We start from the raw sequence: 22,578 nt of genomic DNA, 5'->3' as shown, positions 1-22,578 counted from the left end.
GGAGGCTGCATCCCTGATGGGTGTTGTAGAACTCTGCCTTTTTAGCTCCCTCTCTCCTTTGCCCTGTTCCTCCTTCTGTCTCAGTTCCTCTGCTTTCAGATTGTCTTCTTTCTTACTTTCACCAAATCCAGCAGTGATTTTTAACCTACTTTGCTTCCCGGGTGTTTTGAGGAAAGGTATGGGCCCTCACCCAAGAAAAATGTATATACAGGAACATGCATCATGGGGCTGCTAAAATCTATCCATGGACCCCAGGTCAAGGACCCTGCCCGGAAGGACTACACCATGGTTGCAGGAAGTGAGGAGGGGGTTAGCAGCTCTGGATTGTAGCCACTAATGTGTGCTCCTTTGATGGAGCAAAGATGCTGCTGTGAGAAGATGAGATCTGGCTTCGCTGTGGGGCTGGGGCAACTCCCTGCTTCATCATCTGCAAACATGGCAAGTCTTCCTATTCCTTTTCTGTGAAATGAAGTGTTTGGATGAGATGATTTCTAAAGTACCCTCTAGCTGTGATTCCTTGTTTGTCCTTCCTGCTCAGCCCCACATATTGGTTATTAGATCCAGGGAGTGCCTTGCTCTGAACGTATTCCATATATAGTCCTCCTGAGAGAACATGTGAGAAAATAATATAAAACAAAAGGTTTTGATGGGACATTAGTGTAGTCTAAGCCAAAAAGAATTTAAAGAATATTGTCAGGGGCCCCTGGGTGGCTCAGTGGTTAAGCATCTGCCTTTGGCTTGGGTCATGATCCCAAGATCCTAGGATCGAGCCACTCCTCAGGCTCCCTGCTCAGCGGGGGAATCTGCTTTTCTCTCTCTCTCTCTCCCCCCTCCACTGCCCCTCTCTCCTATTCATTCATATTCTCTCTCTCTCTCCCTCCCCACTGCCCCTCCCCCTACTTATTCTCTCTCTCTCAAATAAGTTTTAAAAAAAATTACACCTTTAAAAAAATATTGCCAAATCACCTAAAAGCTAATCCAAAACAATGCATGTGTGGTTTGCATTTTCCAAAAGATAATCCTTATGCAGGCCAAGTAGGGAAAAGTCATCATTCCCACCCTTTGTTCCTTCCCTATGCCCTGGAATACTCACGGAGTCCCCTCTGTGGGCTGTGCCTAGTTTGTCTTGACCTGCCAGCTGCACGTGTCCTGGCTGGGAGAAGGCAGCTTAAAGCACTACACTCGAGAGAACCGCTCTAGCTGTATGTGCAAGGCATTGGGCAACACTGCCCAGTACACGATCTTCAAACATCACACACAGTCAAGCAGCTTCCTGAGCCACTTATGTGGAAAGCTCTGACGTTCTAGAGCAATGACTCTGTAGGAAGAGAGAAGGGCAATGAAGCTGTTTCCCTCCTTGCAAATAAATGCAAGTGTATGTATTTATAAATTATTTGGAAAAGCTAAGAGAGATAAGAATATTACACATTCAGCTGCTTGACAAACATTTAAAAAATCCTGACAATACAAATTATTGGCAAGAATCTGGAGCAGAGAGGGGCGTCTGGGTGCCTCAGTCTGTTAAGTGTCTGCCTTTGGCTCAGGTCATGATCCCAGGGTCCTGGGATCGAGCCCTGAGTCAAGCTCCCTGCTCAGTGGAGAGCCTGAATCTCTCTCTCCCTGTTTCTCTTCCTGCTCATGTGTGCATTCTCTCTCTTTCTCTCTCTCTCTCTCTCTCAAATAAATAAATAAAATCTTAAAAAAAAAATTCTGGAGCAGAGGATACCCTTGGAGGCTGCTTATAGCAGAAGTTGGCGTAACCATTTTGGAAAGCAAAATTGGCATTATCTAGTATAACTGAAGATATGCATTTACTGTCATTCAGCCATTGCCTTCTATAGAAATCCTCACATGTGAGTCTTTGCATCGTCATTGCTAATTGTACAAAAATGGCAACAACCTAAACGGGCATCAACAGTCTTCAGATTTGAAAAGTGGGATGTTGTAGTGCAGTAAAAGAGACTAAATTGGACTCGATGCATAAATATAAATAAATATCAAAAACAAATTGTAACTATTTTCAGCAGGATATCATTTATATGAAGTTTTTAAAAATGCAAACATATGTATATGCTCTTCTGGATAGATCCATATGCTATAAAATATATCCATAATATTGTAAATATAACAATTGCTAATGGTGCGTGGAACAGCTGGAAATCTCATCAACAGCTAGTGGTGTGTAAATTAGTACAACCACTTGGGAAGCTGTTGGCACTTTTCAGTAAAATTGAATTTAGGCATATATGCGACCAAGAGACTTCGCTTCTATGTGTATACCAAACCGAAATACGTACGTGGATGGACCATGACTCCTATACAAGCATGTTCATAGCAGCACTGTTCACAGTATCCCTAAGCTGGAAACAACCCAAAATGTTACCTGGATGACTGGAGAAACAAATGGTATCACTTTTTATACATAGGATGCTACACAAGAGTGACACACCTAAAAAAATAGTGGATTAATCTCACAGATCTCTTGTAAAACAAAGGAGGCCAGACACAAAAAAGCACATACAATAGAATTACATTTATGTAGCATGGAAATCCAGGCAAAACTGGTTGGTGGTGATAGACTTCTGGATGGTGGCAATCTTTATGGGAAAGGTGTTGGCTGAGGAGGGGGTCTTAAGGGGCTTCAGAGATGCGAGTCATGTTCCATTTCTGGCTCTCGTTAGCAGTTATGTAGTATTCATTTTGTGAAAATTCTTTGAGTTGTAAATGTATGATCTGAGTAGGATCCTGTACTTTAATCAAAGTTAAAAAACCAAACCAAACGCCTCCTGAACTTGTTACACAGATTTATATTCCTGGGCAATAAGCCAGAAATCTCCATCTTATGTGTTTTCAATGTAGATTAATTGGGAAATTGAATTAAATTAAAATAGCTGTTATCCTTGAGGACCTGTGGCGCTTCTGTCCATGGTATGTATATGTTTAATACAAGGGGTTTGATTTCAGAAGACCTGACTTTTCTTGGCTCTGATGCCTATTAACTCTACAGTCTTGGACATGTCCCAAGAATTCCCTGGCCTTGGAGCACCTCAGTCAGTTAGGTGTCTGACTCTTGATTTTGGCTCAGGTCGTGATCTCAGAGTTGTGAGATCAAGCCCCATGTCCAGCTCTGGGTCTCGCCAGGAGTCTACTTCAGTTTCTCTCTCCCTCTCCCTCGCCCCTTCCCCTGCTTGCACTCTCACTCTCAAGTAAACAAAATCTTAAAAGAAAAAGTGAATTCTCTGGCTTTAATTCTGGCCATATGAGGACGACAATAGTGAATTATTGTGAAGATCACACAGGATATATCCATGAACATATTTTGCCAACCTGAAGGAGCTACAAATTCAATTTATTATGACCCAACAAATGTATAGCAAGAGGATACTCGTGTCTTATAATATCTATTGCTAGAGGCTGGGGCCTTTACTAATGTGCATCAAAGGATGGCGTGAGCTTAGAAAGGCTCTGAAATACAAATTCCCTTTTTTTTTTTTTTTTTTCTGTGTAGATCAGAGAAGAATCTTGCGACAGTTTTATATGTCAACTTGCTTGACTCTGGTGCCTAGTTGTACAATCAAATATGTTTAGAAGTTGCTGTCAGGTGTTTTTTAGATGTGATTAACATTTAAATCAGTAGACTTTGAGTAAAGCAGATTACCCCTGGTAATGTGAGTGGACATGATCCAACCTAATCTTAAATTGAAAGTCTTAAGAAGAAATACTGGGATCCCACACAAGAGAGAAATTCTGCATCCAGACTGCCTTTGACTCAAGACAGCAGCATCCACTCGTCCCTGGGTCTCAAGCCTGCCACTCACCCTGCAGATTTCAGACTCGCCAGCTCCCACAACTGCATGAGGCATTTCCTTCCCATCAATCTATATATCTCTCTGTACCACCTATTGATTCTATTTCTACAAAGAACCCCAACTACCAGGTTAGGTCAAGGAAAGAGGAAAGGAGGGGGGAGATTTTGTATGGCTGTTACAAAAGAGAGAGGATCAAGTACCCTTCTTAAAAGTGAATTCTGCAGGCTTGGGTGAGCCGCTTTATCTGGATGACATATGGAAGCACAACTTTTCCTCTTACAATTTCCCTTAATTTTGTACTATTTACGTGAAAATATAGGTTTGCCTATTAAAAAAATGGTATTTTTCCTTCCTCTGTGTGTCTATTTTAAACATACTTTAGATCATTCTGCATGCAGAAATGCACATCCTGCTTTTGTTATTATGTTCACATGCAAGCATTTTTCTGTGTTTTGACAAACCGTCATAGACATCACTTTTAATGTCTACATATCCAACCTATCTATATTAATTTAAATACTCATCTCTTGATTGTTTACCTTTGGCAGTTGTCAATATGTTGATTGTTGTTACTGTTCTTTTAAATTGTAACGTAGCAAGTTTTAGTGGGTAAAGCACAAAATTTGGAGATCTGGGTTTGAATTTCAGAAATGCTACTTAGCTCTATGATTTAGGGAAGTTACTCAGCCACATCAGTGTGAGATGTGGGTGGCACTACTTTATAGGTTATAATGATTGATAAAACATAAAAATGCCTAGTAGAATGACTGGCACATATAGACGTTCTGTAAGCGGTAAAAATGCATTTCCAGTCAACTGCAAAGTCCCAAGGGCAAGCCATGATTTTATTAATTCCAACATCTAACCTGGTTTATGATGTGTAGTACTCAGTACAGTATGTATTTGCTGAACTGTTGACTGCTTTAGTGAGCTTTGCCAAAATTTAGGATTATTTTCTTAAGTGAAATTACTGGGTCAAAGGATAGAGACAGGCAAGACTCTTGGAACACGTTGTAAATTGGTCTCCTAAAAGGATTGTATCAATGTAAGTGGCTGTTACACCAACAGGGTGTGCACTTATGCATGAAAGAAGACCTCATCTGTCATAAATCATGATTGTCATAGCTAGTGGGTTTGGCTTTGAGTCCTGCTGGCACCAAAGCAGTCCTGTCTGATAGGGAAGGGAACAAACACCTGGCCACGAGTGTGTGAAATGGGGCTAGTCACCAAGATTGGGCTTGCTAAGGCAGCCCATCAGGGGACTGCCTATTTTAGGACCTTATTTGGGAGCGTGGTGGTTTAGTTTTTGGTGGTTGCTCCTAATATGGCTCTTCTTTTTCCTTGACTTTCAGGGAATAAATGTATCTCTAATAACCAATTTTAGTTGTGATGTAACTTTTGAGCATATGAAAACAGTTACAGAGACTATTTACTAGTGCTTTTATAGAAAGCCAGTGGAGACTGAGGCACTGGGCAAATAATACATCTTAGTTCCTGTATTAGCAATATATACAGCTCTGTCAGCCTGTACTCTGAACCAGAAAATGGTAGAGCCGATGAGAAATAATCTTCATAGTTTCAGAGATTACAGATACAATCATAATAGATACACATTTTTGCACATTTATGCTTAGTCATTATGTCAAGAATGAAATTCAATTTAGGCCTTGTGCCAAGTAAACTATCCATCTACTGAAGAGAATAACATGGCTGTTGTATTTAAAATCAGCATGAGGAAAAAAGGCAGAATTTAAGTGTGTTGAGGTCTCCTTTCCCCCATACTTGATGCATTGAAATAGCTCAAAGGCAAGGGGGCGTCCATCCATTTTTTTCTATCACTGGGATGAAACGAATAAACCCTCTGGATTCACAATTAGTACAATAATCAGAAATGTTAATATTCAAAATGTTTGTGCATTTACACACATACAATGCTATGTTGTATGGATGCCATTTAAATCCAACGAAGAATGAATTTGGGGTTCATTTTCTTGTGTGTAGTAGCTGAAAAAAAGAATAAAGCCAGTGCACCCTTTTGAAAGATCTGAATATAGAAAAAAGAAGTATAATGTCATTGCCTTCCAAAAGAAATTGTTTTCCTTTCTTTTTCCTTTTTTAAGACCAAGAGATTTCATTGAAAGATCAGAAAATCTGGCAGCACTGCCACAGTTCCCACTGGACAACTAACTGTTTTTATAATGCTCTTTACCCATCTAGGTTACCTGACAGACGCAGTAGATCAGGCTTGAGAAAGCAAAGGTCACCTATCCCTCCTCTGGGGCAAGGAAGGCTAGCTAGCCCTCCAGGACCCAAAGCCCTGCCTGTCCTCCCAAGAGATGGAAAGAGACTTGTTCCTTCATGATGAGTCAAGCACCCAGATGCAATCAATTTCTTGCTAGCACTGGTCTAACTTTCTGCTTCCATAGATTGGTTTGGGTTTCCCCATCACCTCCGCAGGCACTGAGATTTGAAGCCTTGGCGACCTTGTTTGGCTCTTCTCTTGTCTTTGCCTAATAGATCAATCAGCTTAATGTGGGTGGTGCCCCACACCTCATGTCAGGGACTGAGGCTCAGGCCCTGGTACTGCCACTTACCAGTTAGTAAGCTGGACACATTTATCAGTCTCTTTGCTTGTAGGTGAAGACAGTTGTTCCTTATTTCTAATGTTTTTTTTAGGTTCTCAGCACCTGTGAGTCAGCCTGTTAGATGAGAATTTTCAGTACATCGAAACAGCAAATGACCCCAGAAAGCCATTAATATGAGCAGTCTGAAGACAAAGGGGAATTCCGGAGGTTGTATTTTCAAGTGGCTCCTAAGAGATCCCTGGTATTTTTGCACATTGATATAATAAAGTAGCTTCAGAGTGAAATAAGTCAATTGGAGAAGGACAAACATTATATGGTCTCATTCATTTGGGGAATATAAATAATAGTGAAAGGATATAAAGGTTTCCCCTTTAAAAAAAATGAGTGGGAAATATCAGAAAGGGAGGCAGAACATGAGAGACTCCTAACTCTGGGAAACGAACAAGGGGTGGTAGAAAGGGAGGTGAGTGGGGGTTGGGGGTGACTGGGTGACAGGCACTGAGGGCGTACTTGATGGGATGAACACTGGGTGTTATTCTATATGTTGGCAATTTGAACACAAATAAAAAATAAGTTAAAAAAAATAATGTAGCTTCATACAAATGTCACATGTTAGAGTTCTGTTGTCGTTCTCAGAATTCTTCCTGGAAGATTCTGGGGCAGTTTTCAGCCATTTCCTTAAGTGGATCAACCAGCTTGCTGCCAAAGTCCCCTTTATCCTCCTGCTCTCAGCCTATGGACAACACAAGAAAACTGCTACCATTTCTTGTAATAGTCACAACCAAATGTTATGCTGTTGCATATTTATGTTTTCTATGAAGTTATTTGTAGACACTACTGCAAATAGTCTTATGATAAGATGCACATTGGAATATGGAATTAATGCTCTTGGCTGCTTGATATTTATGGAAAGAAGTAAATAATGAGATATAAAGTTTTTCCCTGGCAGGAAAGAGAAAGCTCATCTAAGTTTACAGGCGACAATAAACTCTATTTAAAAAATGGTTTCTGTAGAAAAGCTGGCTAGTTAGAATAGTCTTGTTTTTGTTGCTTAGTACATACAGCAAACCTTTGGTATAGAATTTATTTTAAAATATGTAAAATCCAGCCTAGCCTCTTGCTAGAATTGCATAATAAAATTGCAGAAATAAATAATTGAATGGGGGATGGGGTGGACATTAGAAGAGGCAATTCAAGAAAATGACAGAACAAGGAAGACCAACAACTGGCCAAGCTTGTTTGTGGGGGTAGAGCTACAGAAAGAACACTTGAATGCTTTCTCTTTTGATTTTCTGGAATAAATATGGCACGTTTAAAGAAGTACAAAGCGCAAATGGTAATCCTGAAAAAGAATGATTGTAGTTGTGATCTTTATATTTAGGGATTTTCCAAATTTGAAGATCATGTAAACATTCCTCTGGATAATTTCAAAATTAGAAGGTGTATCAAGTATCATTAGACATGTGCTCAAGTGCTAAGTGGTACAGCTATATCTAGGACAGCAAGATGGCACCATGATAATTAAAGAGAAGGAGCCTTCAAAAAAATTTATCAAAAATGAAATATTTTTTAAATGAAATCTTTAAAAATATGCCTCTTACCCAGAAACTCTGCAGCATCTAAGGAAACATATAAATACAGATAACAATTTTTTGATGGTGCTTACTCAGTTTTACTTACAACTAGAAAGAAAAGAAAGAAAGAAGAAAGAAAGAGAAAAAAGAAGAAAAGGAAGAAAATGGAAAGAAAGAAAAGCTAGAAACAATACATTTCCAATAAGGAATTGTTTACATAAGCTGTGCATGCCCATATAAAGGAAGAATATTTTAATCATATGGGGTAGTAATGGGAACCATTTAGTGCAGGAAGCAGGCGGAGGAAGATGGTGAACATTTCTACTTGTATTCTGGAAAGTTCTCAAGTAAATGCAGTTTATCTTAGCAATCTTCCAACTTTCTACTCTTCTCTCTTCTCTCGGATTCCTAAAATCCTCAAGCTGACTCAGTCACCACAGCACCTCTGTGTCACAAAGCTATTGAGAGTCATCTCTCCTAAACTATTTATGGCTTTTACAATTTTTTACCCCACCTTCACTAATAAATCCACAGAATCTCTCAAAAAATGCTGGGGTACATTGGAGGTTTTTTTTTCCTGTCACAACTGCAGCCTGGCTATGGTGAAGGGTCCGGTCTACTGTCTAGATTAGGAAGACCTAATCTATAAAGTGCCTGAAGTCAGTGACTGCCTGCAAAAATTGTCCTAGGATTGGATCACACTTGTCCTCTTCACTAGCAGTAGCAAGTAAGCGACTGGTATTTTCATGGCAAATGGTCCCACTTCTATACTGGCAAGCAAATCATGTAGAGTTAAAAGAAGGGAGCATCAAACACTTTCAAGTCATTTGTTAATGGGTTTCCGTTTTGAGGTTAATTATGTCTGATTACATTTTCTCCTAACTCTTCAAAGCACTTTCACAGCTCCTTTTATTGTATCCTTATAATTACCTGTCAGAAGGTCGGTGAGGTGCTATTGTACCCATTTAAGAAATGATGAAACTGAGGCCTAAGGAGTTAATAATTATAGAGCAGGAATAGAACCCTACATGACTGACTCTCAACTAGACATTTTGTCTTGTAGATCCCACGGGGGAGCCTCCTGGTAGCCCATCAATGATTACTGTAGGACCTGGCAGAATTTGAAAGTATTCCCCAAAACTCAACCTGAGCTTAGAGATTTAAAGTTACATTAAAGAAAAAAAAAAATCAGAGCAGCTGTTTGTACTTGAAAGGAATGGAGAGTTTTATATGCTGAGATAATAATACATCAAGACCAGTGGTTTTTAAGTAGGGGCATTTTTGCTCCCTCGCCTCACCGCTCTCGGCAAGGGCATCTGGCAATGTCTGGAGACCTTTTTGGCTGTCCCAACTGGGAGGGAGTATTACTGGCACCTTGTAGTTAGCAGCTAGGGATCCTGCTAAATATTGTACAATGCACAATATGGGGGCATAGCCCCCATAACAAAGAATTACCCGGCCCGTAATGTCACTAGTGCCAAAGCTCTAGTGTCTCTGCATGTCTCTCTGCCTTGGTGCATGGTGGTTGCCAGGCTCTCTATTTGTCACAGGTTCAGTCTCTGCCAGCATAATTACATAAACTAAATGGCAAAACTGTTAAATTAAGGAGAGTTTGCTCATGTGTTCCTTCTCCCCCGTATTTGGTGCTTTGTCTTCATTCGTCATTGCTTCTCTTTGTCCTTGCTCCTGAGTCATCATCCTCTCTATCTCCTTGGCTTCATTCATATTCCTATATCTTTCTCCAACCTCAGCCTTTTTGACGCACACTGATGTGGTTCCACTCCACTCTGGGCCCCTTTTTCTTGTTCATTAAGTAAGCATGAGTCTGGGCAGAGACTGGCTGGTGGGTGGAGCTGCGGGCCCTGAAGGCGCCACCAGGAATGTTGGTTGGCCCTCTCTTGGGGATTGCCTATCTCAAAACTTCAACTATTATTTTTGGAAGAATGGTTGGATAGAGGAAGCAGAAGTCTGCCCTGAGTGCCTTAAAACCCACAGGCTAGTTTTTCTAGAGGTAAATTTCTACTCTTCTCCCGAAAGGAGGGTAAATAATAATAGTCTACACTCTCCTATACATTGTAACTCTATCTGCTTAATGTTAATAAACTATGCATGGGTAGTCTTTGGCCATGCAGATATTTTCAGCTTGCTCTTAGACAATGGCAGAATTGAATGTACTTATTAAGAGGAGCACTTATTTTTTAAAATTTTTTTAAAGATTTTTTTTTTATTCCTCTGACAGAGACAACACAAATAGGGGGAGCAGGGGGAGTGGCAGGCAGAGGGAGAGGGAGAAGCAGGCTGAGTGGGGAGCCCGATGTGGGGCTCGATCCTAGGATCCTGGTTTCATGACCTGAGCTGAAGGCAGATGTTTACTGACTGAGCCACCCAGGCGCCCCTAAGAGGAGCACTTAAAGTATTATAGGGAGTTGCTGATTTTTTGTGAGGAGGGAGGTGCAGAGGGCCAAGTAATGTTAATTTTAATTTTTCAGAAGAATGCTGACAGGGATGAGAAATAGTGTTTGCATCTCAGTAATAAAGATTAGAACTACATATCCTAAATAATTGATTTCTTGAACATGATTGGAGTGGTCATAACTATTTTAATCAGCCTCATTAGGATCGGCTCTGAGCTAGGTAAAAGGCATCCATCATCTTCAGCTGGACTACCATCTTAGCTCAGCGGGTCTCAACATGTGACTCTCCCCGCCCTCCCCCACCCCAGTCCTTGGATGCTCCTGAGATTATATATATATTATTTAAGTTCAAATTAGTTAACATATAATGTGTAATTAGTTTCAGAGGTAGAGATCAGTGATTCACGAGTCTTATATAATACCCAGTGCTCATTACATCACATTCCCTCCTTAATGTCCATCACCCAGTTACCCCATCCCAACCCCCTATGCTTCTGAGATTCTTTCAGGGGGTCTTAAAGGTCCAAAATTTTTTTTCCTACTGCTCTTAAGATGTTATTTGCCTTTCTTTTGCCTGTGCCATTCTCCTCGGTGGTCATGCCCTGGTGACACACGTAATGAGCACTGCAGGTTCCCAGGCGAAATCTTACGTGATGGCTCTAAAGTGTCCTAGTTGTCGTTGAATTCTTCCCCTCTGCACTCTCACAGTAAAACAAAAAGGAAAAAAAAAAGATCAGTTTCACTTAAGAAGGCCCTTGTTGAACCATAAAAATTATTATATGTTGTTAAGTCTTGACCCTTGAAAATTTGTAGTTTTGATAATCTGGGTGACAGAGTGGCACGTACACGTAAGGTGCTGTGGCTGCAAACCAAAGTTGTGAAAGTGCAACGATTGTCTTGAAGAAAAGCAACTAGGCAGTTGTTGGAGTGCAAACTGAACCAGCCATTTTGTTTCCATGGAACAGCATGTTTACTTGAAAGAATCATTGAAATACAAACTATGGTTGTTTAAACTTGGGTGTTTGGCAGAAGTATTCAGAAAAACAAATGAAGTGAGCCTGTTATTTTTTAAAAAATATTTATTTATTTATTTGAGAGAGAGCACGTGCTCACTTGAGAAGGGGGAGGCAGAGGGAGAGAGAGAGGTGGAATCTCAAGCAGACACCTGCTGAGCCTGGAGCCATGGGCTCCATCTCACCACGCTGAGATCTTGACCCCAGTGGAAACCAAGAGTTGGGCATTTAACCTACTGAGCCACCTGGGAACCCTGAGCCTGTCATAAGGGTGAAAAGAATCTACTACAGTATTTTCTAACGTTAAAATTTGAGTTTTTAAGCAAAAATCAGAATTTTGGTAAAGTTGTATGTAACACCGTGAGTTTGACAGTCTCCCACTACTAAAAGACTTTTTTGATGAGTTGAGTAGTGATAACAATTAACGTGAATTTTTAGTATCATATAAGGAAATGTGTCAGGAAGACCTGAATAAGTCTATGTGCTGATATTTTTTGTATGGCCAATGAATAATGTTACCAAACTGTGGATGGGTGAAAGAGCCATTCAAAGTACAAGATAGACCAGGGGATTTTAATGTTGCAGAGGAGGAGTTCATTGATGAGAACTTTTTGTTCACAAAAAAAGCAATGAACCAAGTTCATTGGTTTTAGGTTCTTTGTAAATAACCTATAAGGAACTACCACTTTACTGGGTTTTGATATAGTATCAAATAGTTATATCAATAATTATCTGAAAAGGCTATTAAAATATTTCCTTTTCTAACTACTTACTGTGTAAGGTCAAATTTTCTTCATATACTTCAACCAAAACAGTATGTTACAACAGATAGAATGCAATAGAGATGAGAATCCACCTGTCTTGTGTTAAGCGAGGCTTCAAAAATTTTGCAAAAATGTAAAATGATGTTTCTCTTTGGCTCTAGAGAAAATAGCTATTTCTCATAAAAGTTATCTATGTAAACATGAATGGGTATATTAATATTATTTTAAGATAAATATTAAAAATGTTTAGTTTAAATTTATATTACAGTAAATATTAGTAACCAAAATCCACACGACAGAGTGTCTGAAGAGATCCTGAGATCAAAGACCTCTATAGAGAACTACCCATCTAGAAGATCATCAATTGCAATATGGGGGTAGTGAAAACTTGATCTCTTCAAAGCAAATATGGGCTATTTCCTTTCCATATTTAAAACAATAATGATTACATTTGGATAGTGCTTTATACTTTCCAAACAGCTTTTACATGCATCAATAAGTTAATCCTTTGTGTAATCTTATAGGTCAGGCATTATTGTCTCCATGCTATACTAAAGAAAATTAAAGTCCAGAGCAATCAAGCAGCTTATCCTAGGTCGGATAGCAGTGAAAGAACTGGAATCTGTCCCCAGATTTTCCATTTTCATTGTATTTCTGTAATATTATATATAGATTTAGAAACTATTAGAAATTATTGGTCTGTGAACAGTTCAAATTACAATCCATTTGAGAAGGGGTTATTAAGTTACATTTGGGCAATGAAGATTAAATTCAATATATAATCAAATCATATTGATTTTTGAGTTATATTCTTTATGTTGACATGCAATTATTTCAAAATCTGAGTTAGTAATGTCTAAAGGAATGTCTTTATATATTTTATTTATATCTGTTCATTGTATTGGATTGAACTATATGAAACTTAATATTCTCTCATTTTTTTTCAGTGTATACTTTATTTCATATGTCTTGAACTAATGCAATTTTAAAAACAGAAACGATTAAAGAAACCTTTTAAATTAAGTTAGAAATTTTATCAAAAGTATAAAAAAGTATAAACTGAAGAAAAACCAGTCTAGGAACAAATCCTAACCATTAGTCCCACATGCCAATAGTCTAAGGTAATTGCTATCAACAATTTCCTGTATATCCTTCCAGAAATTGTCCATACGTATACCCTCATACATATATTTATTAAAACACAAACACAGGCAAGTGGGATCATTGTAAACAAAGTACTCTGCAAATTGCTTTTTTTGCTTAATATGCTTGGATATCATTCCATTCAATTCATATAGTTCTATTCCTTTTTAAAATTCTATTGGTCATTTGAAAGATGTAATACAATTTACGGCTGAATTAAAAAAATGATCGAGGTATCTAGCCATATAGTAAAATGCACTAATCTTAAAGTTTATTTTCTACATATGTATATACATATGCATGCATGTGTATATATGTGTTTATATAACTGTGTAACTACCACTTAGATCAAAGTTATTGACTTCTCAGCCAATAACACCTCCTCAACCCAGCAACCATTGTTCTGGTTTTAATCCATAGATCAGTCTTGTCTTTTCTTAAACTTCATAGAAATGGAATTATACTGTATTATTGCATTTTGGTGTGTACATGTTTCTTTTGCTCAACAGCAGTTCTCTGAGTTTGACCCCTATCATGTGTAGCAGTAATTGCTAAGCAGTAATTGTTCTTTTTAATTGCTGTATAGTTTTCCATTGTATGAATTTATCCATTCTACTGTTGATGGATATTAGATTTTCTATTTTTAAAAGTTTTAGATATGAATAAAGATTTAATGCACGTTCTTTACATGTCTTTTGGTAGACATATCCATTTATTTTCTTTGGTATAGTCTTACCTGATTTCATTTTGGTTTAAATGTCAGAATATGCCTATAAAGGCAATGCTTTATGGAGTTAGTACAACACACCCGTCACACTAGCAAATAGTAGTAGAAGGCAGATGGGTGAAATACAGAAATTATGAGTGAGATTTTTTTTTTATGAGTGAGATTTAAGAAAATTTTTTAGCTGCAGAAATGTAAAGAAAATGTGATATAAATAAAAATAAATGTTTTAGTAAAATCTGTTTGTATGCGCTGGATGTATGATAGTGGATTCTGGTATGAAGAAGCTCTGCCAGTAGAATGCTAGATACAGAAGATATTCTGTAAAAGTAGGACCAGTGGCTTTTTTCAGGCTAAAGATATCAATCAGTAATATACCAGCTAAACTTATCTCTGTGATTTCATTTGCATTCTTTCCATTATATGCTTACTGGCTTATTTTGAGTGTACTATTTAAAAACCCATAGAACATAATATATGTGCTCCAAATGGAAAAACTAAAGCTGTTTATTTGTAATAGTAATCTAATTTGAGGGCATCTGGGTGGCTCAGTTGGTTAAGTGTCTGCCTTCTGCTCAGGTCATGATTCCAGAGTCCTGGGATCGAGCCCCACATAAGGCTCTCTGCTCAGCGGGAAGCCTGCATCTCCCTCTCCCTCTGCCCCTCTCCCCTCCGATGGTGCGCTCTCTCTCTCTCAAATAAGTGAATAAAATCCTAAAAAAACTAATTTGATATCAAACCACTTTCAGATAAGTGATTCTTCCTAAAGAAGGAAAGTTAAATTAAGACATAATTTATATGTTTACGGGGCAGCCCAGATGGCTCAGCAGTTTAGTGCCGCCTTCAGTCCAGGGCCTGATCCTGGAGACCCGAGATCGAGTCCCACGTCTGGCTCCCTGCGTAGAGCCTGCTTCTCCCTCTGCCTGTCTCTCTGCCTTTCTCTCTTTGTGTCTCTCATGAATAAATAAATAAAATCTTCTTTAAAAAAAGACATAATTTATATGTTTAGTGAAGCATAGAATTTAAAATGAGGAAAACTTCAATAACCTGGAATTTTGTTACACTTAATTTGGTTTCTGATGAACTGAAGATCAGAAAACTCTTTTATTTCTCACTGATGAGCATATCTTAAGTAAATAATCATACTTTCCCTGTCTTTGTATTTCGGTATAAAAATCCAATCTATTCTTTGATGATTTAAAAACTTTTGTGTTGTTGTTTTTAATATTAATGATTATTACAAGAGTGCTATAGATGATCTACACCTGAGATGCCTCTGGAAGTTTCTTTTAAAAATATATTTTACTGTCATGTGTTTTCTCACCATTTGAAAGTTCTAATTAATGGTTTATCTTTTTCATTCTTTTCTTTTTTTTATTTTTTAAATGATTTTATTTATTTATTCATGACAGAGAGAGAGAGGCAGAGACACAGGCAGAGGGAGAGGGAGTGAAGCAGGCTTCATGCAGGGAGCCCGACACAGGACTCAATCCCGCTTCTCCAGGATCACACTCCAGGCCGAAGGCGGCATCAAACCACTGGGCCACCGGGGCTACCCATCTTTCTTTTGTTTTAAATTCAATTTGCCAACATAGAGTATAATACCCAGTGCTCATCCCATCGAGTGCCCTCCATAATGCCCCTAACCTACTTACCCCATCCCCCCACTCAACCTCCACTTTTTCAACCCTTTGTTTCCCAGAGTCAGGAATCTCTTGTAGTTTGTCTTCCTCTCTAATTTTTCCCCACTCAGTTTCCCTCCTTCCCTTATGTTCTCTTTCACTATTCCTTATATTACACATATGAATGAAACCATATGATGATTGTCTTTCTCCAATTGCCTTATTTATTCAGCATAATACCCTCCAGTTGAACCACCCATGTTATGTAAGTGGTAGGCATTTATCCTTTCTAATGGCTAATATTCCATTATATATATATATATATATATATATATATATATATATATATATATATATCCCACAACTTTTTTTTAATAGAAAGGTAGTATGTTACATTACCATAACACACTAGAAACCCAAGGTGAGAATAAAAGTGCTATTTATCAACACACTGAGAGCTATGGTTCAATGGATTTTCATGTCTTCGGTGTTACTGAGTTTAGATAATTCCAGAATTTGATTCTTTATCTTAGCACTTCATTTTCAGAAAGCATTTTAGTAAAGCTCAGAAATAGACTCCAGAAGGTAGGAGCATGATGAGGAACAAAGATAAATGAGTGGACCATGTCAAGTATCTACACTCCAAATAGCAGCAGAAGGTGGGGAAAGGTTCAGATTCAAAGGGAATCCAGTGTCAAGATTCTTATCAACATCTTCTTTATCCATTCATCTGCTGAAGTACATCTCTGCCTCTTCCAGTTTCACTATTATGGACATGGCGGCTATGAACATTGGGGTGCAGGTGTCCCATCGTTTCACTACATCTGTATCCTAGGGGTAAACATCTAGTAGTGCAGTTGCTGGGTCATAGAGTAGCTCTATTTTTAACTTCTTGAGGAACCTCCACACTATTTTCCAGATTGGCTGCACCAGCTTGCATTCCCACCAACAGTGCAAGAGAGTTCCCTAATGATTTATCTTTAATTAATATTTTACCTAATTCAGATCTTTTAAATCAAGCATTAATATTTCATGTAGCATATCATAAGTCAAACAAAATTTGAAGGCACTCTCTCACATCATTTTATCAAAATGACAGCCAATAGTAATTAGCAAATTATGTTTTGGTTTCATTTCTAAGCAAACTACAACAGAACATGTTAACATCTAGAATGTTCTGACATCACGTTTCCAAACACAAACATGGTTCTGTTTATTCATTGCCCAAAACCATTATTAATATTATCATAAATAGATTAGTGTGGTTCCTTTCTTTTGATTATGAACTGAGAGACCAAAGTGTTGTCGTTGTTGTTGTTGCTTTAAAGCATCAACGATGGGGCAGCCGGGGTGGCTCAGCAGTTTAGCGTCTGCCTTCAGCCCAGGGCATGATCCCAGGGTCCTGGGATCGAGTACCCTGTCAGGCTCCCTGCATGGAGCCTAGTTCTCCCTCTGCCTGTGTCTCTGCCTCTCTCTGTCTCTCATGAATAAAATAAATAAAATCTTAAAAAAGTATCAACAGTGGTAATTTGTGGATGTGGAATTTTTAAAAACACTGGAAGCCACATATTACTGTCTTGCTCTGGATGTTTATATCAAATTGCTGGCTAGACACCCCTGCTTCAATGTCTTGAACTCAGCACATCTAAAATGGAACTCTGACTCCCCGAGGTCTCTGCTGTGCTACTTCCCACCTTGTCTTCACCAATCTCCTTTGCTTCAGAAAAAGCAAAGGAGACCCACTGTTTTGACCTACTCTTACCGTGACTCACTAATCCAGGATGATGTGGCATCTGCTCAGCTGTCCTACCATGTCTTGTGCCCTTAAGCTCTAGCCACATTGTCTCCTTTTAATTCCTTGAATATGTCAAGCAAGGCCTTTCACACCTCATCACTTTGCACCAAAGGTTTCCTCTGTTTAGGATATTCCCTGAAACCTCCATGGTTAACTCTTCCTCAGCATTCTACTCTCAGTTTAAATGTAACCTCCTTGGACTTCCTTGTCACCCGATCTAAGTAGTCCACTGTTTTCTATCCTTGTATTCTATTTTTTTGAATAGCATTTACCAAAATTGTAAACATATACTTGTCTTCTTGTTTATTGTCTTCTTTGTTGTATCAGTTAGGATTTGGTTCAACTTCTAAAACCCAAAGATACAATGGCTGGAAAAGATAGTAGTTCATTTTTTGCTTGTTTATACAAAGTTTAGACATAACCTAAAAAATTAATGTTAGTTTGATAGTTCTATGATCATAAGAGACCTAGGTTCATTCTAACCGCTCCACCAAGTTCAGCATGGTTTCCACCTCACAGTCCAAAATGGTTGCACAAGCTCCAGCCATCATGCTTCCATCCAGCAGGAATCAGACAGGTCAACGTGGTCTTTATTCAAGATGGAGGAGGTTATATACACAGTTAAAAATGATGAGTTACTTAATGAAATTATTGCTTGAGCACAGATTATCAGTTTGTGTTAAAACTATTAGGTAAATTTTAGGTGAATGGCTAAGGAGAAAAGAATCTTCATAAAAACACCCTCAAAAACTCCAAACAAATTACGTTTTGTCCACAGGAGAAAAAAAGTAGCTTTATAGTGGAGGAGTAGTCTGTCATCACCTTAATCCAGCAGTTAACTATGCTATTTCTTGGTGTGATGCAATATGACATACACGGTACCACCTATGGTGTAATCTTGCCAAAAATGGTTGAGTCTAGGGGCACCTGGGTGGCTCAGTCAGTTAAGTAATCAATTCTTTTTTTTTTTTTAAGATTTTATTTATTTATTCATGAGAGACACAGAAAGAGAGAGGCAGAGACCCAGGCAGAGGGAGGAGAAGCAGGCTCCATGCAAGGAGCCGGATGCAGGACTCGATCCCAGGAATCCAGGACCACACCCTGAGCCAAAGGCAGACACTCAACCGCTGAACCACCCAGGCATCTCAGTGACTGACTCTTAATCTTAGCTCAGGTCTTGACCTCAGAGTCGTGAGTTCAGGCCCTGCCTTGGGCTCCCTGCTAGGTGTGGAGCCTACTTAAAAAAAAAAAAATGTTTGAGTCGAATTGAGCCTTTTGGCATAGCTTCTAGGTTTATAGGAATTACAAGGAAAAGAGAAAATAATTGATACCCTGAGGAAGAAATCACACAGATTGAGAAATTGGGACATTCTGTAAGACAGTGGTTCCTGTCTAACATTTCAGTCTCATGAATATAAGGACTGATTTATTGTAAGGAGACTAAGGGGACATGACAACCAGATGTGATGTGTAATCCTCATCTGGATCCTGGTTGTGAAGAACATTGTGTGGATGGATACCTGGGAAAATGTCAAAATGGGTGGTTCTTAAGGCCTGAAAGGCGATCCAATATACAGAGCTGTTGAATCACTTTACTGTGCACCTGAAAGTACTATAGCACTGTATCTTAATTATACCTCAATTTAATATTTTTATATTTATTTATTGAGAGACACACACAGAGAGAGAGAGAGAGAGCGGCTGAGAGAGAAGCAGGCTCCATGCAGGGAGCCCGACGCGGGACTCGATCCCGGGTCTCCAGGATCAGGCCCTGGGCCGAAGGCAGCGCTAAACCGCTGAGCCACCTGGGCTGCCCATATACCTCAATTTTAAAAAGAAATTAAGGGTACCTGAGTGGCACAGTGTAAGAACCCTACTCTTGATTTCAGCTCAGGTCTTGATCTCAGGGTCATGAGATGGAGCCCCGCAATGGGCGAAAACCAACGAAGCCTAAACCATAGATCTCATTCTTGGGGAGTCAGGATCAACCCAGGTAAAACAAAAGTCAAAAATCCCAGCGATACTTTCTTTTTCTGCGCTGGTTTATATTTACAAACAGCTTTGACCACAACATTTCAGTTACTCTCAAAATAGTACCTGGCTGCAGGCTGGGTTAAAAAAAAAAAAAAAAAAAAAGGATTACTTGACTTGCTCAAGGTCATCTCCATAGCAAGAGATCAATCTGATATCAGAGCCCAGGCTCTCTGATGCCACATTGTTGACAGATGACACTACCATCCGAAAACCCCAACTTAACCCCAGGATTGACTTTTTGACCCTACGGTGTGCAACGAACCGAGCTACCCTAGGATTGGCTGAAGTGCACCTTGGCTGTAGGGGCGATTTCTACAACTTTCATTCTTATCCTCTTCACACCCCTTGCCCATTTTTCTCAGCAATGGGCAGCACCACTTTATTTTTCTTCTTTGCCCCAGCTCCAGCAGCAGCAGACCCACTGTGATCAAGAGGAAAGGAGAACCTCCAACCACCATGAGTCGTGCTTCACACAGTACGAGAATGTTTTGGATCCTACTACGAGAAGTTCATTTAAAATTTCATCTACACAGCAGAAGCTGTGAAAAGCATAGACAAGGCTGAAAGTGGCTGGTAGCTGGCACATATATCACAGAAATTCCTTACGAGTAAAAAAGGATCTGTGATTTTGTGTGGCACATTTCACATTCTCACCACCTACACATTCACTTAGAAGCTGCTGGTGGCAGAGGAGAAGCCCGCTTCCCTCCTACGTCACAGCTCAGCCTCATTTTGCTGCATGCTTTGGGGTGGCTTCCTTGAGAACATTTGTACCTTTGACCCAGAACAAACATTCCAAGAGGACAGCATTTCCAGAACCTATAAAAAATAGATTAATTTAGTACCATTTAATAAGTAAGAACAATACAAGAGATTTAAAAATATTTTCTCTCCCTAGTTCCTCTCTTTTATCCCCTGGATGTGACTAATCATTCCTCAAGGCCTCTCCATTTTTTTAGGTCCCCCCCAATATGTTGCTGATTTCCACCCTGCCATCCTTGTTTAAATACTAGTTACCTTTAGTCCTATAAAGCCCAATGAAATACTCCTACTCCCCAGTCTCTCTTCGCTTTCTCCGAGTCATTCTTTCTGTGTTCCAAATAGTTTGACTGAATCAAATTCTTTTCTTGTTTGAAAACATACAGTGACTTAACTACTCTGACATTCAAGGTCCTCTAGAATATGGTCTCCACTTACCTATATGACCCTATCTTGCACTTCTAATCGTAATAACAATAATAATTATTACAAATCGAGTACACAAATCCCAAATTCTGTGCTAGGTGCTGTCCACATCCAACACAAACTCCTGCTCTAGCTAGGCCAGTATCCTTATGGTTCCCACGCATGCTTTGCTCCTTTTGACACTACGCCTGGGCTATATTTTTTATGTCCTTTATGTCCCTACTAATCCTACCGATTTTTTGAGACTGAGATCATTTCTCAGCTCCTCCAAAAATCCCCTCGAATTATTCAAATCCAACGATCTTTTTTGTGTCTGACTTGTTAACACTCTTGCTGTGCCACACACTACGATATTTAGAACCACTATATAATTATTTAGTCCTTTCAGGTATGTAAATTCACTTCCCATTAAGTTGTCCTATGTTGGCATCCATGGAGGGGATTGAAAGCATGCACGAACCATTTGGAATTGCATGTTTTACGTTTGTGCATTTTCTCTAGGTCAGGAGTTTTCATGGCATCACAGAGAGATCCATGGAGAAGTTCGAGTTCCTCATTGGATACTAAGTCATACTTTTAGTTCAGGCCTCTTACTAAACATAGGAAATATGTATCTCATCGCATATCCTCTGATCCTCCATTAGAGAACTTCTAAGGGTTGTGGGAGTGAGTTTAAAATTCTGACCTGTTTTACTCTGCATTAAATGTGAGGTGCTCTGAATTTTGAGGCGAAAAACGTAAACCACTATATGCAGAACTTTTTCCAACAATAGTATTTAAATTAGGTAGTTTTTGAATAGGTAATACAGTTTCATAATTTGAAGGTCAAAACTACATAAGAAGGTTAACCAGGGAAGTCTCACCCCCATCTGCTTTTTACAGGTGACCATCAACAGAAAGATTTTAATTAGCAATAATCGTGCCTCAGATAAACCTCATTGGCTACAATGCTGTCGGCGCTCAAAGTTAACAAAAAGATTTTAATGCCATAGATAATACCATATATGTAGCTTCATTGGTCAAGGCTCTTTTTGTTGCAAGTAACAGAAATTTATTTTGAACCAGTATAAACAAAAAGGGAATTTATTTTAAGAATAGAGTATCACAAGGAAGGCAGAAAGTGCAGCCAGGTTTCAGGAAGGTTTGGAACGAGGACTTGGAATCCATCAAGGACACAAGCAGCTAATTTTTGTCTGACTAACTGCCCATTGGGTTCTGCTCTCTCTCTTTCTCTCATTCTCTCTGCAGACTGACTTTGTTGCTTTGGCATGCATAAGTCCAAACACAGCCATCCCTCTGCTCCTGAGTATACTCTTTCTCTGTTCAAGTGAGCAGCCCAGCTTCTTATCTCTCAGTGCAAATTTGGAGAGAGAGGGACAGGGAGAGAGAGAGAGCGACCCTATTTAGCCTGACGGGAGTCATGTGTGCATCCTTGGCTGATCAGCTCTGGACTAGAGAGGTGGGAAACAGTACAAACACGGATGCCAGAGAGTCAGCCTGTATAGGGCCAACCTAATATCCCCTGAGGTGCCTGCTCAAATGGTCTTGCTGACCATAGAAAACGAGCTTTTAATTGTCATGGGCCTGAGGCTCCTATTGGCCCAGATAGGTACCTAGTGCTAATTATCTCTTTTCCTACTGGCAGGAAATAACTCAGGAGAGCCACAGCACTTCTTGAGTAGCATTCTCTCCTGGGACATGAAGGATTGCTTATCCCTATTTTTATTTAAAGTTTTTGCAAGTTTCCCTGGGCCAATTCCCATTGGCTGCTTTCTGCTATCCTCTCTGTAGCCAGGGCTTGTGTTACCACCTCTGGTTGTCTCCTGGGTATTACTTCATCAGGAACAAGGTCCACTGCCAAATCACCGAAAATAATAGAGCACAGTGATATGTGGCTCCCACCAGATTCTTACAGC

At 39.3% G+C, this 22,578-nt stretch overlaps 1 pseudogene; it reads right to left on the bottom strand.

The window, feature by feature from the left end:
* Positions 1-21,473: 21,473 nt before the first annotated feature.
* On the bottom strand, positions 21,474-21,630 carry LOC144324443 (U4 spliceosomal RNA; annotated as a pseudogene).
* Positions 21,631-22,578: the final 948 nt, after the last annotated feature.

The sequence above is a fragment of the Canis aureus genome, chromosome 11 (assembly GCF_053574225.1).
Source record: "Canis aureus isolate CA01 chromosome 11, VMU_Caureus_v.1.0, whole genome shotgun sequence".
Lineage (NCBI taxonomy): Eukaryota > Metazoa > Chordata > Mammalia > Carnivora > Canidae > Canis > Canis aureus.
Note: the sequence above shows the minus strand (reverse complement) of the source record. Positions and strands in the feature narration are given on the sequence as shown.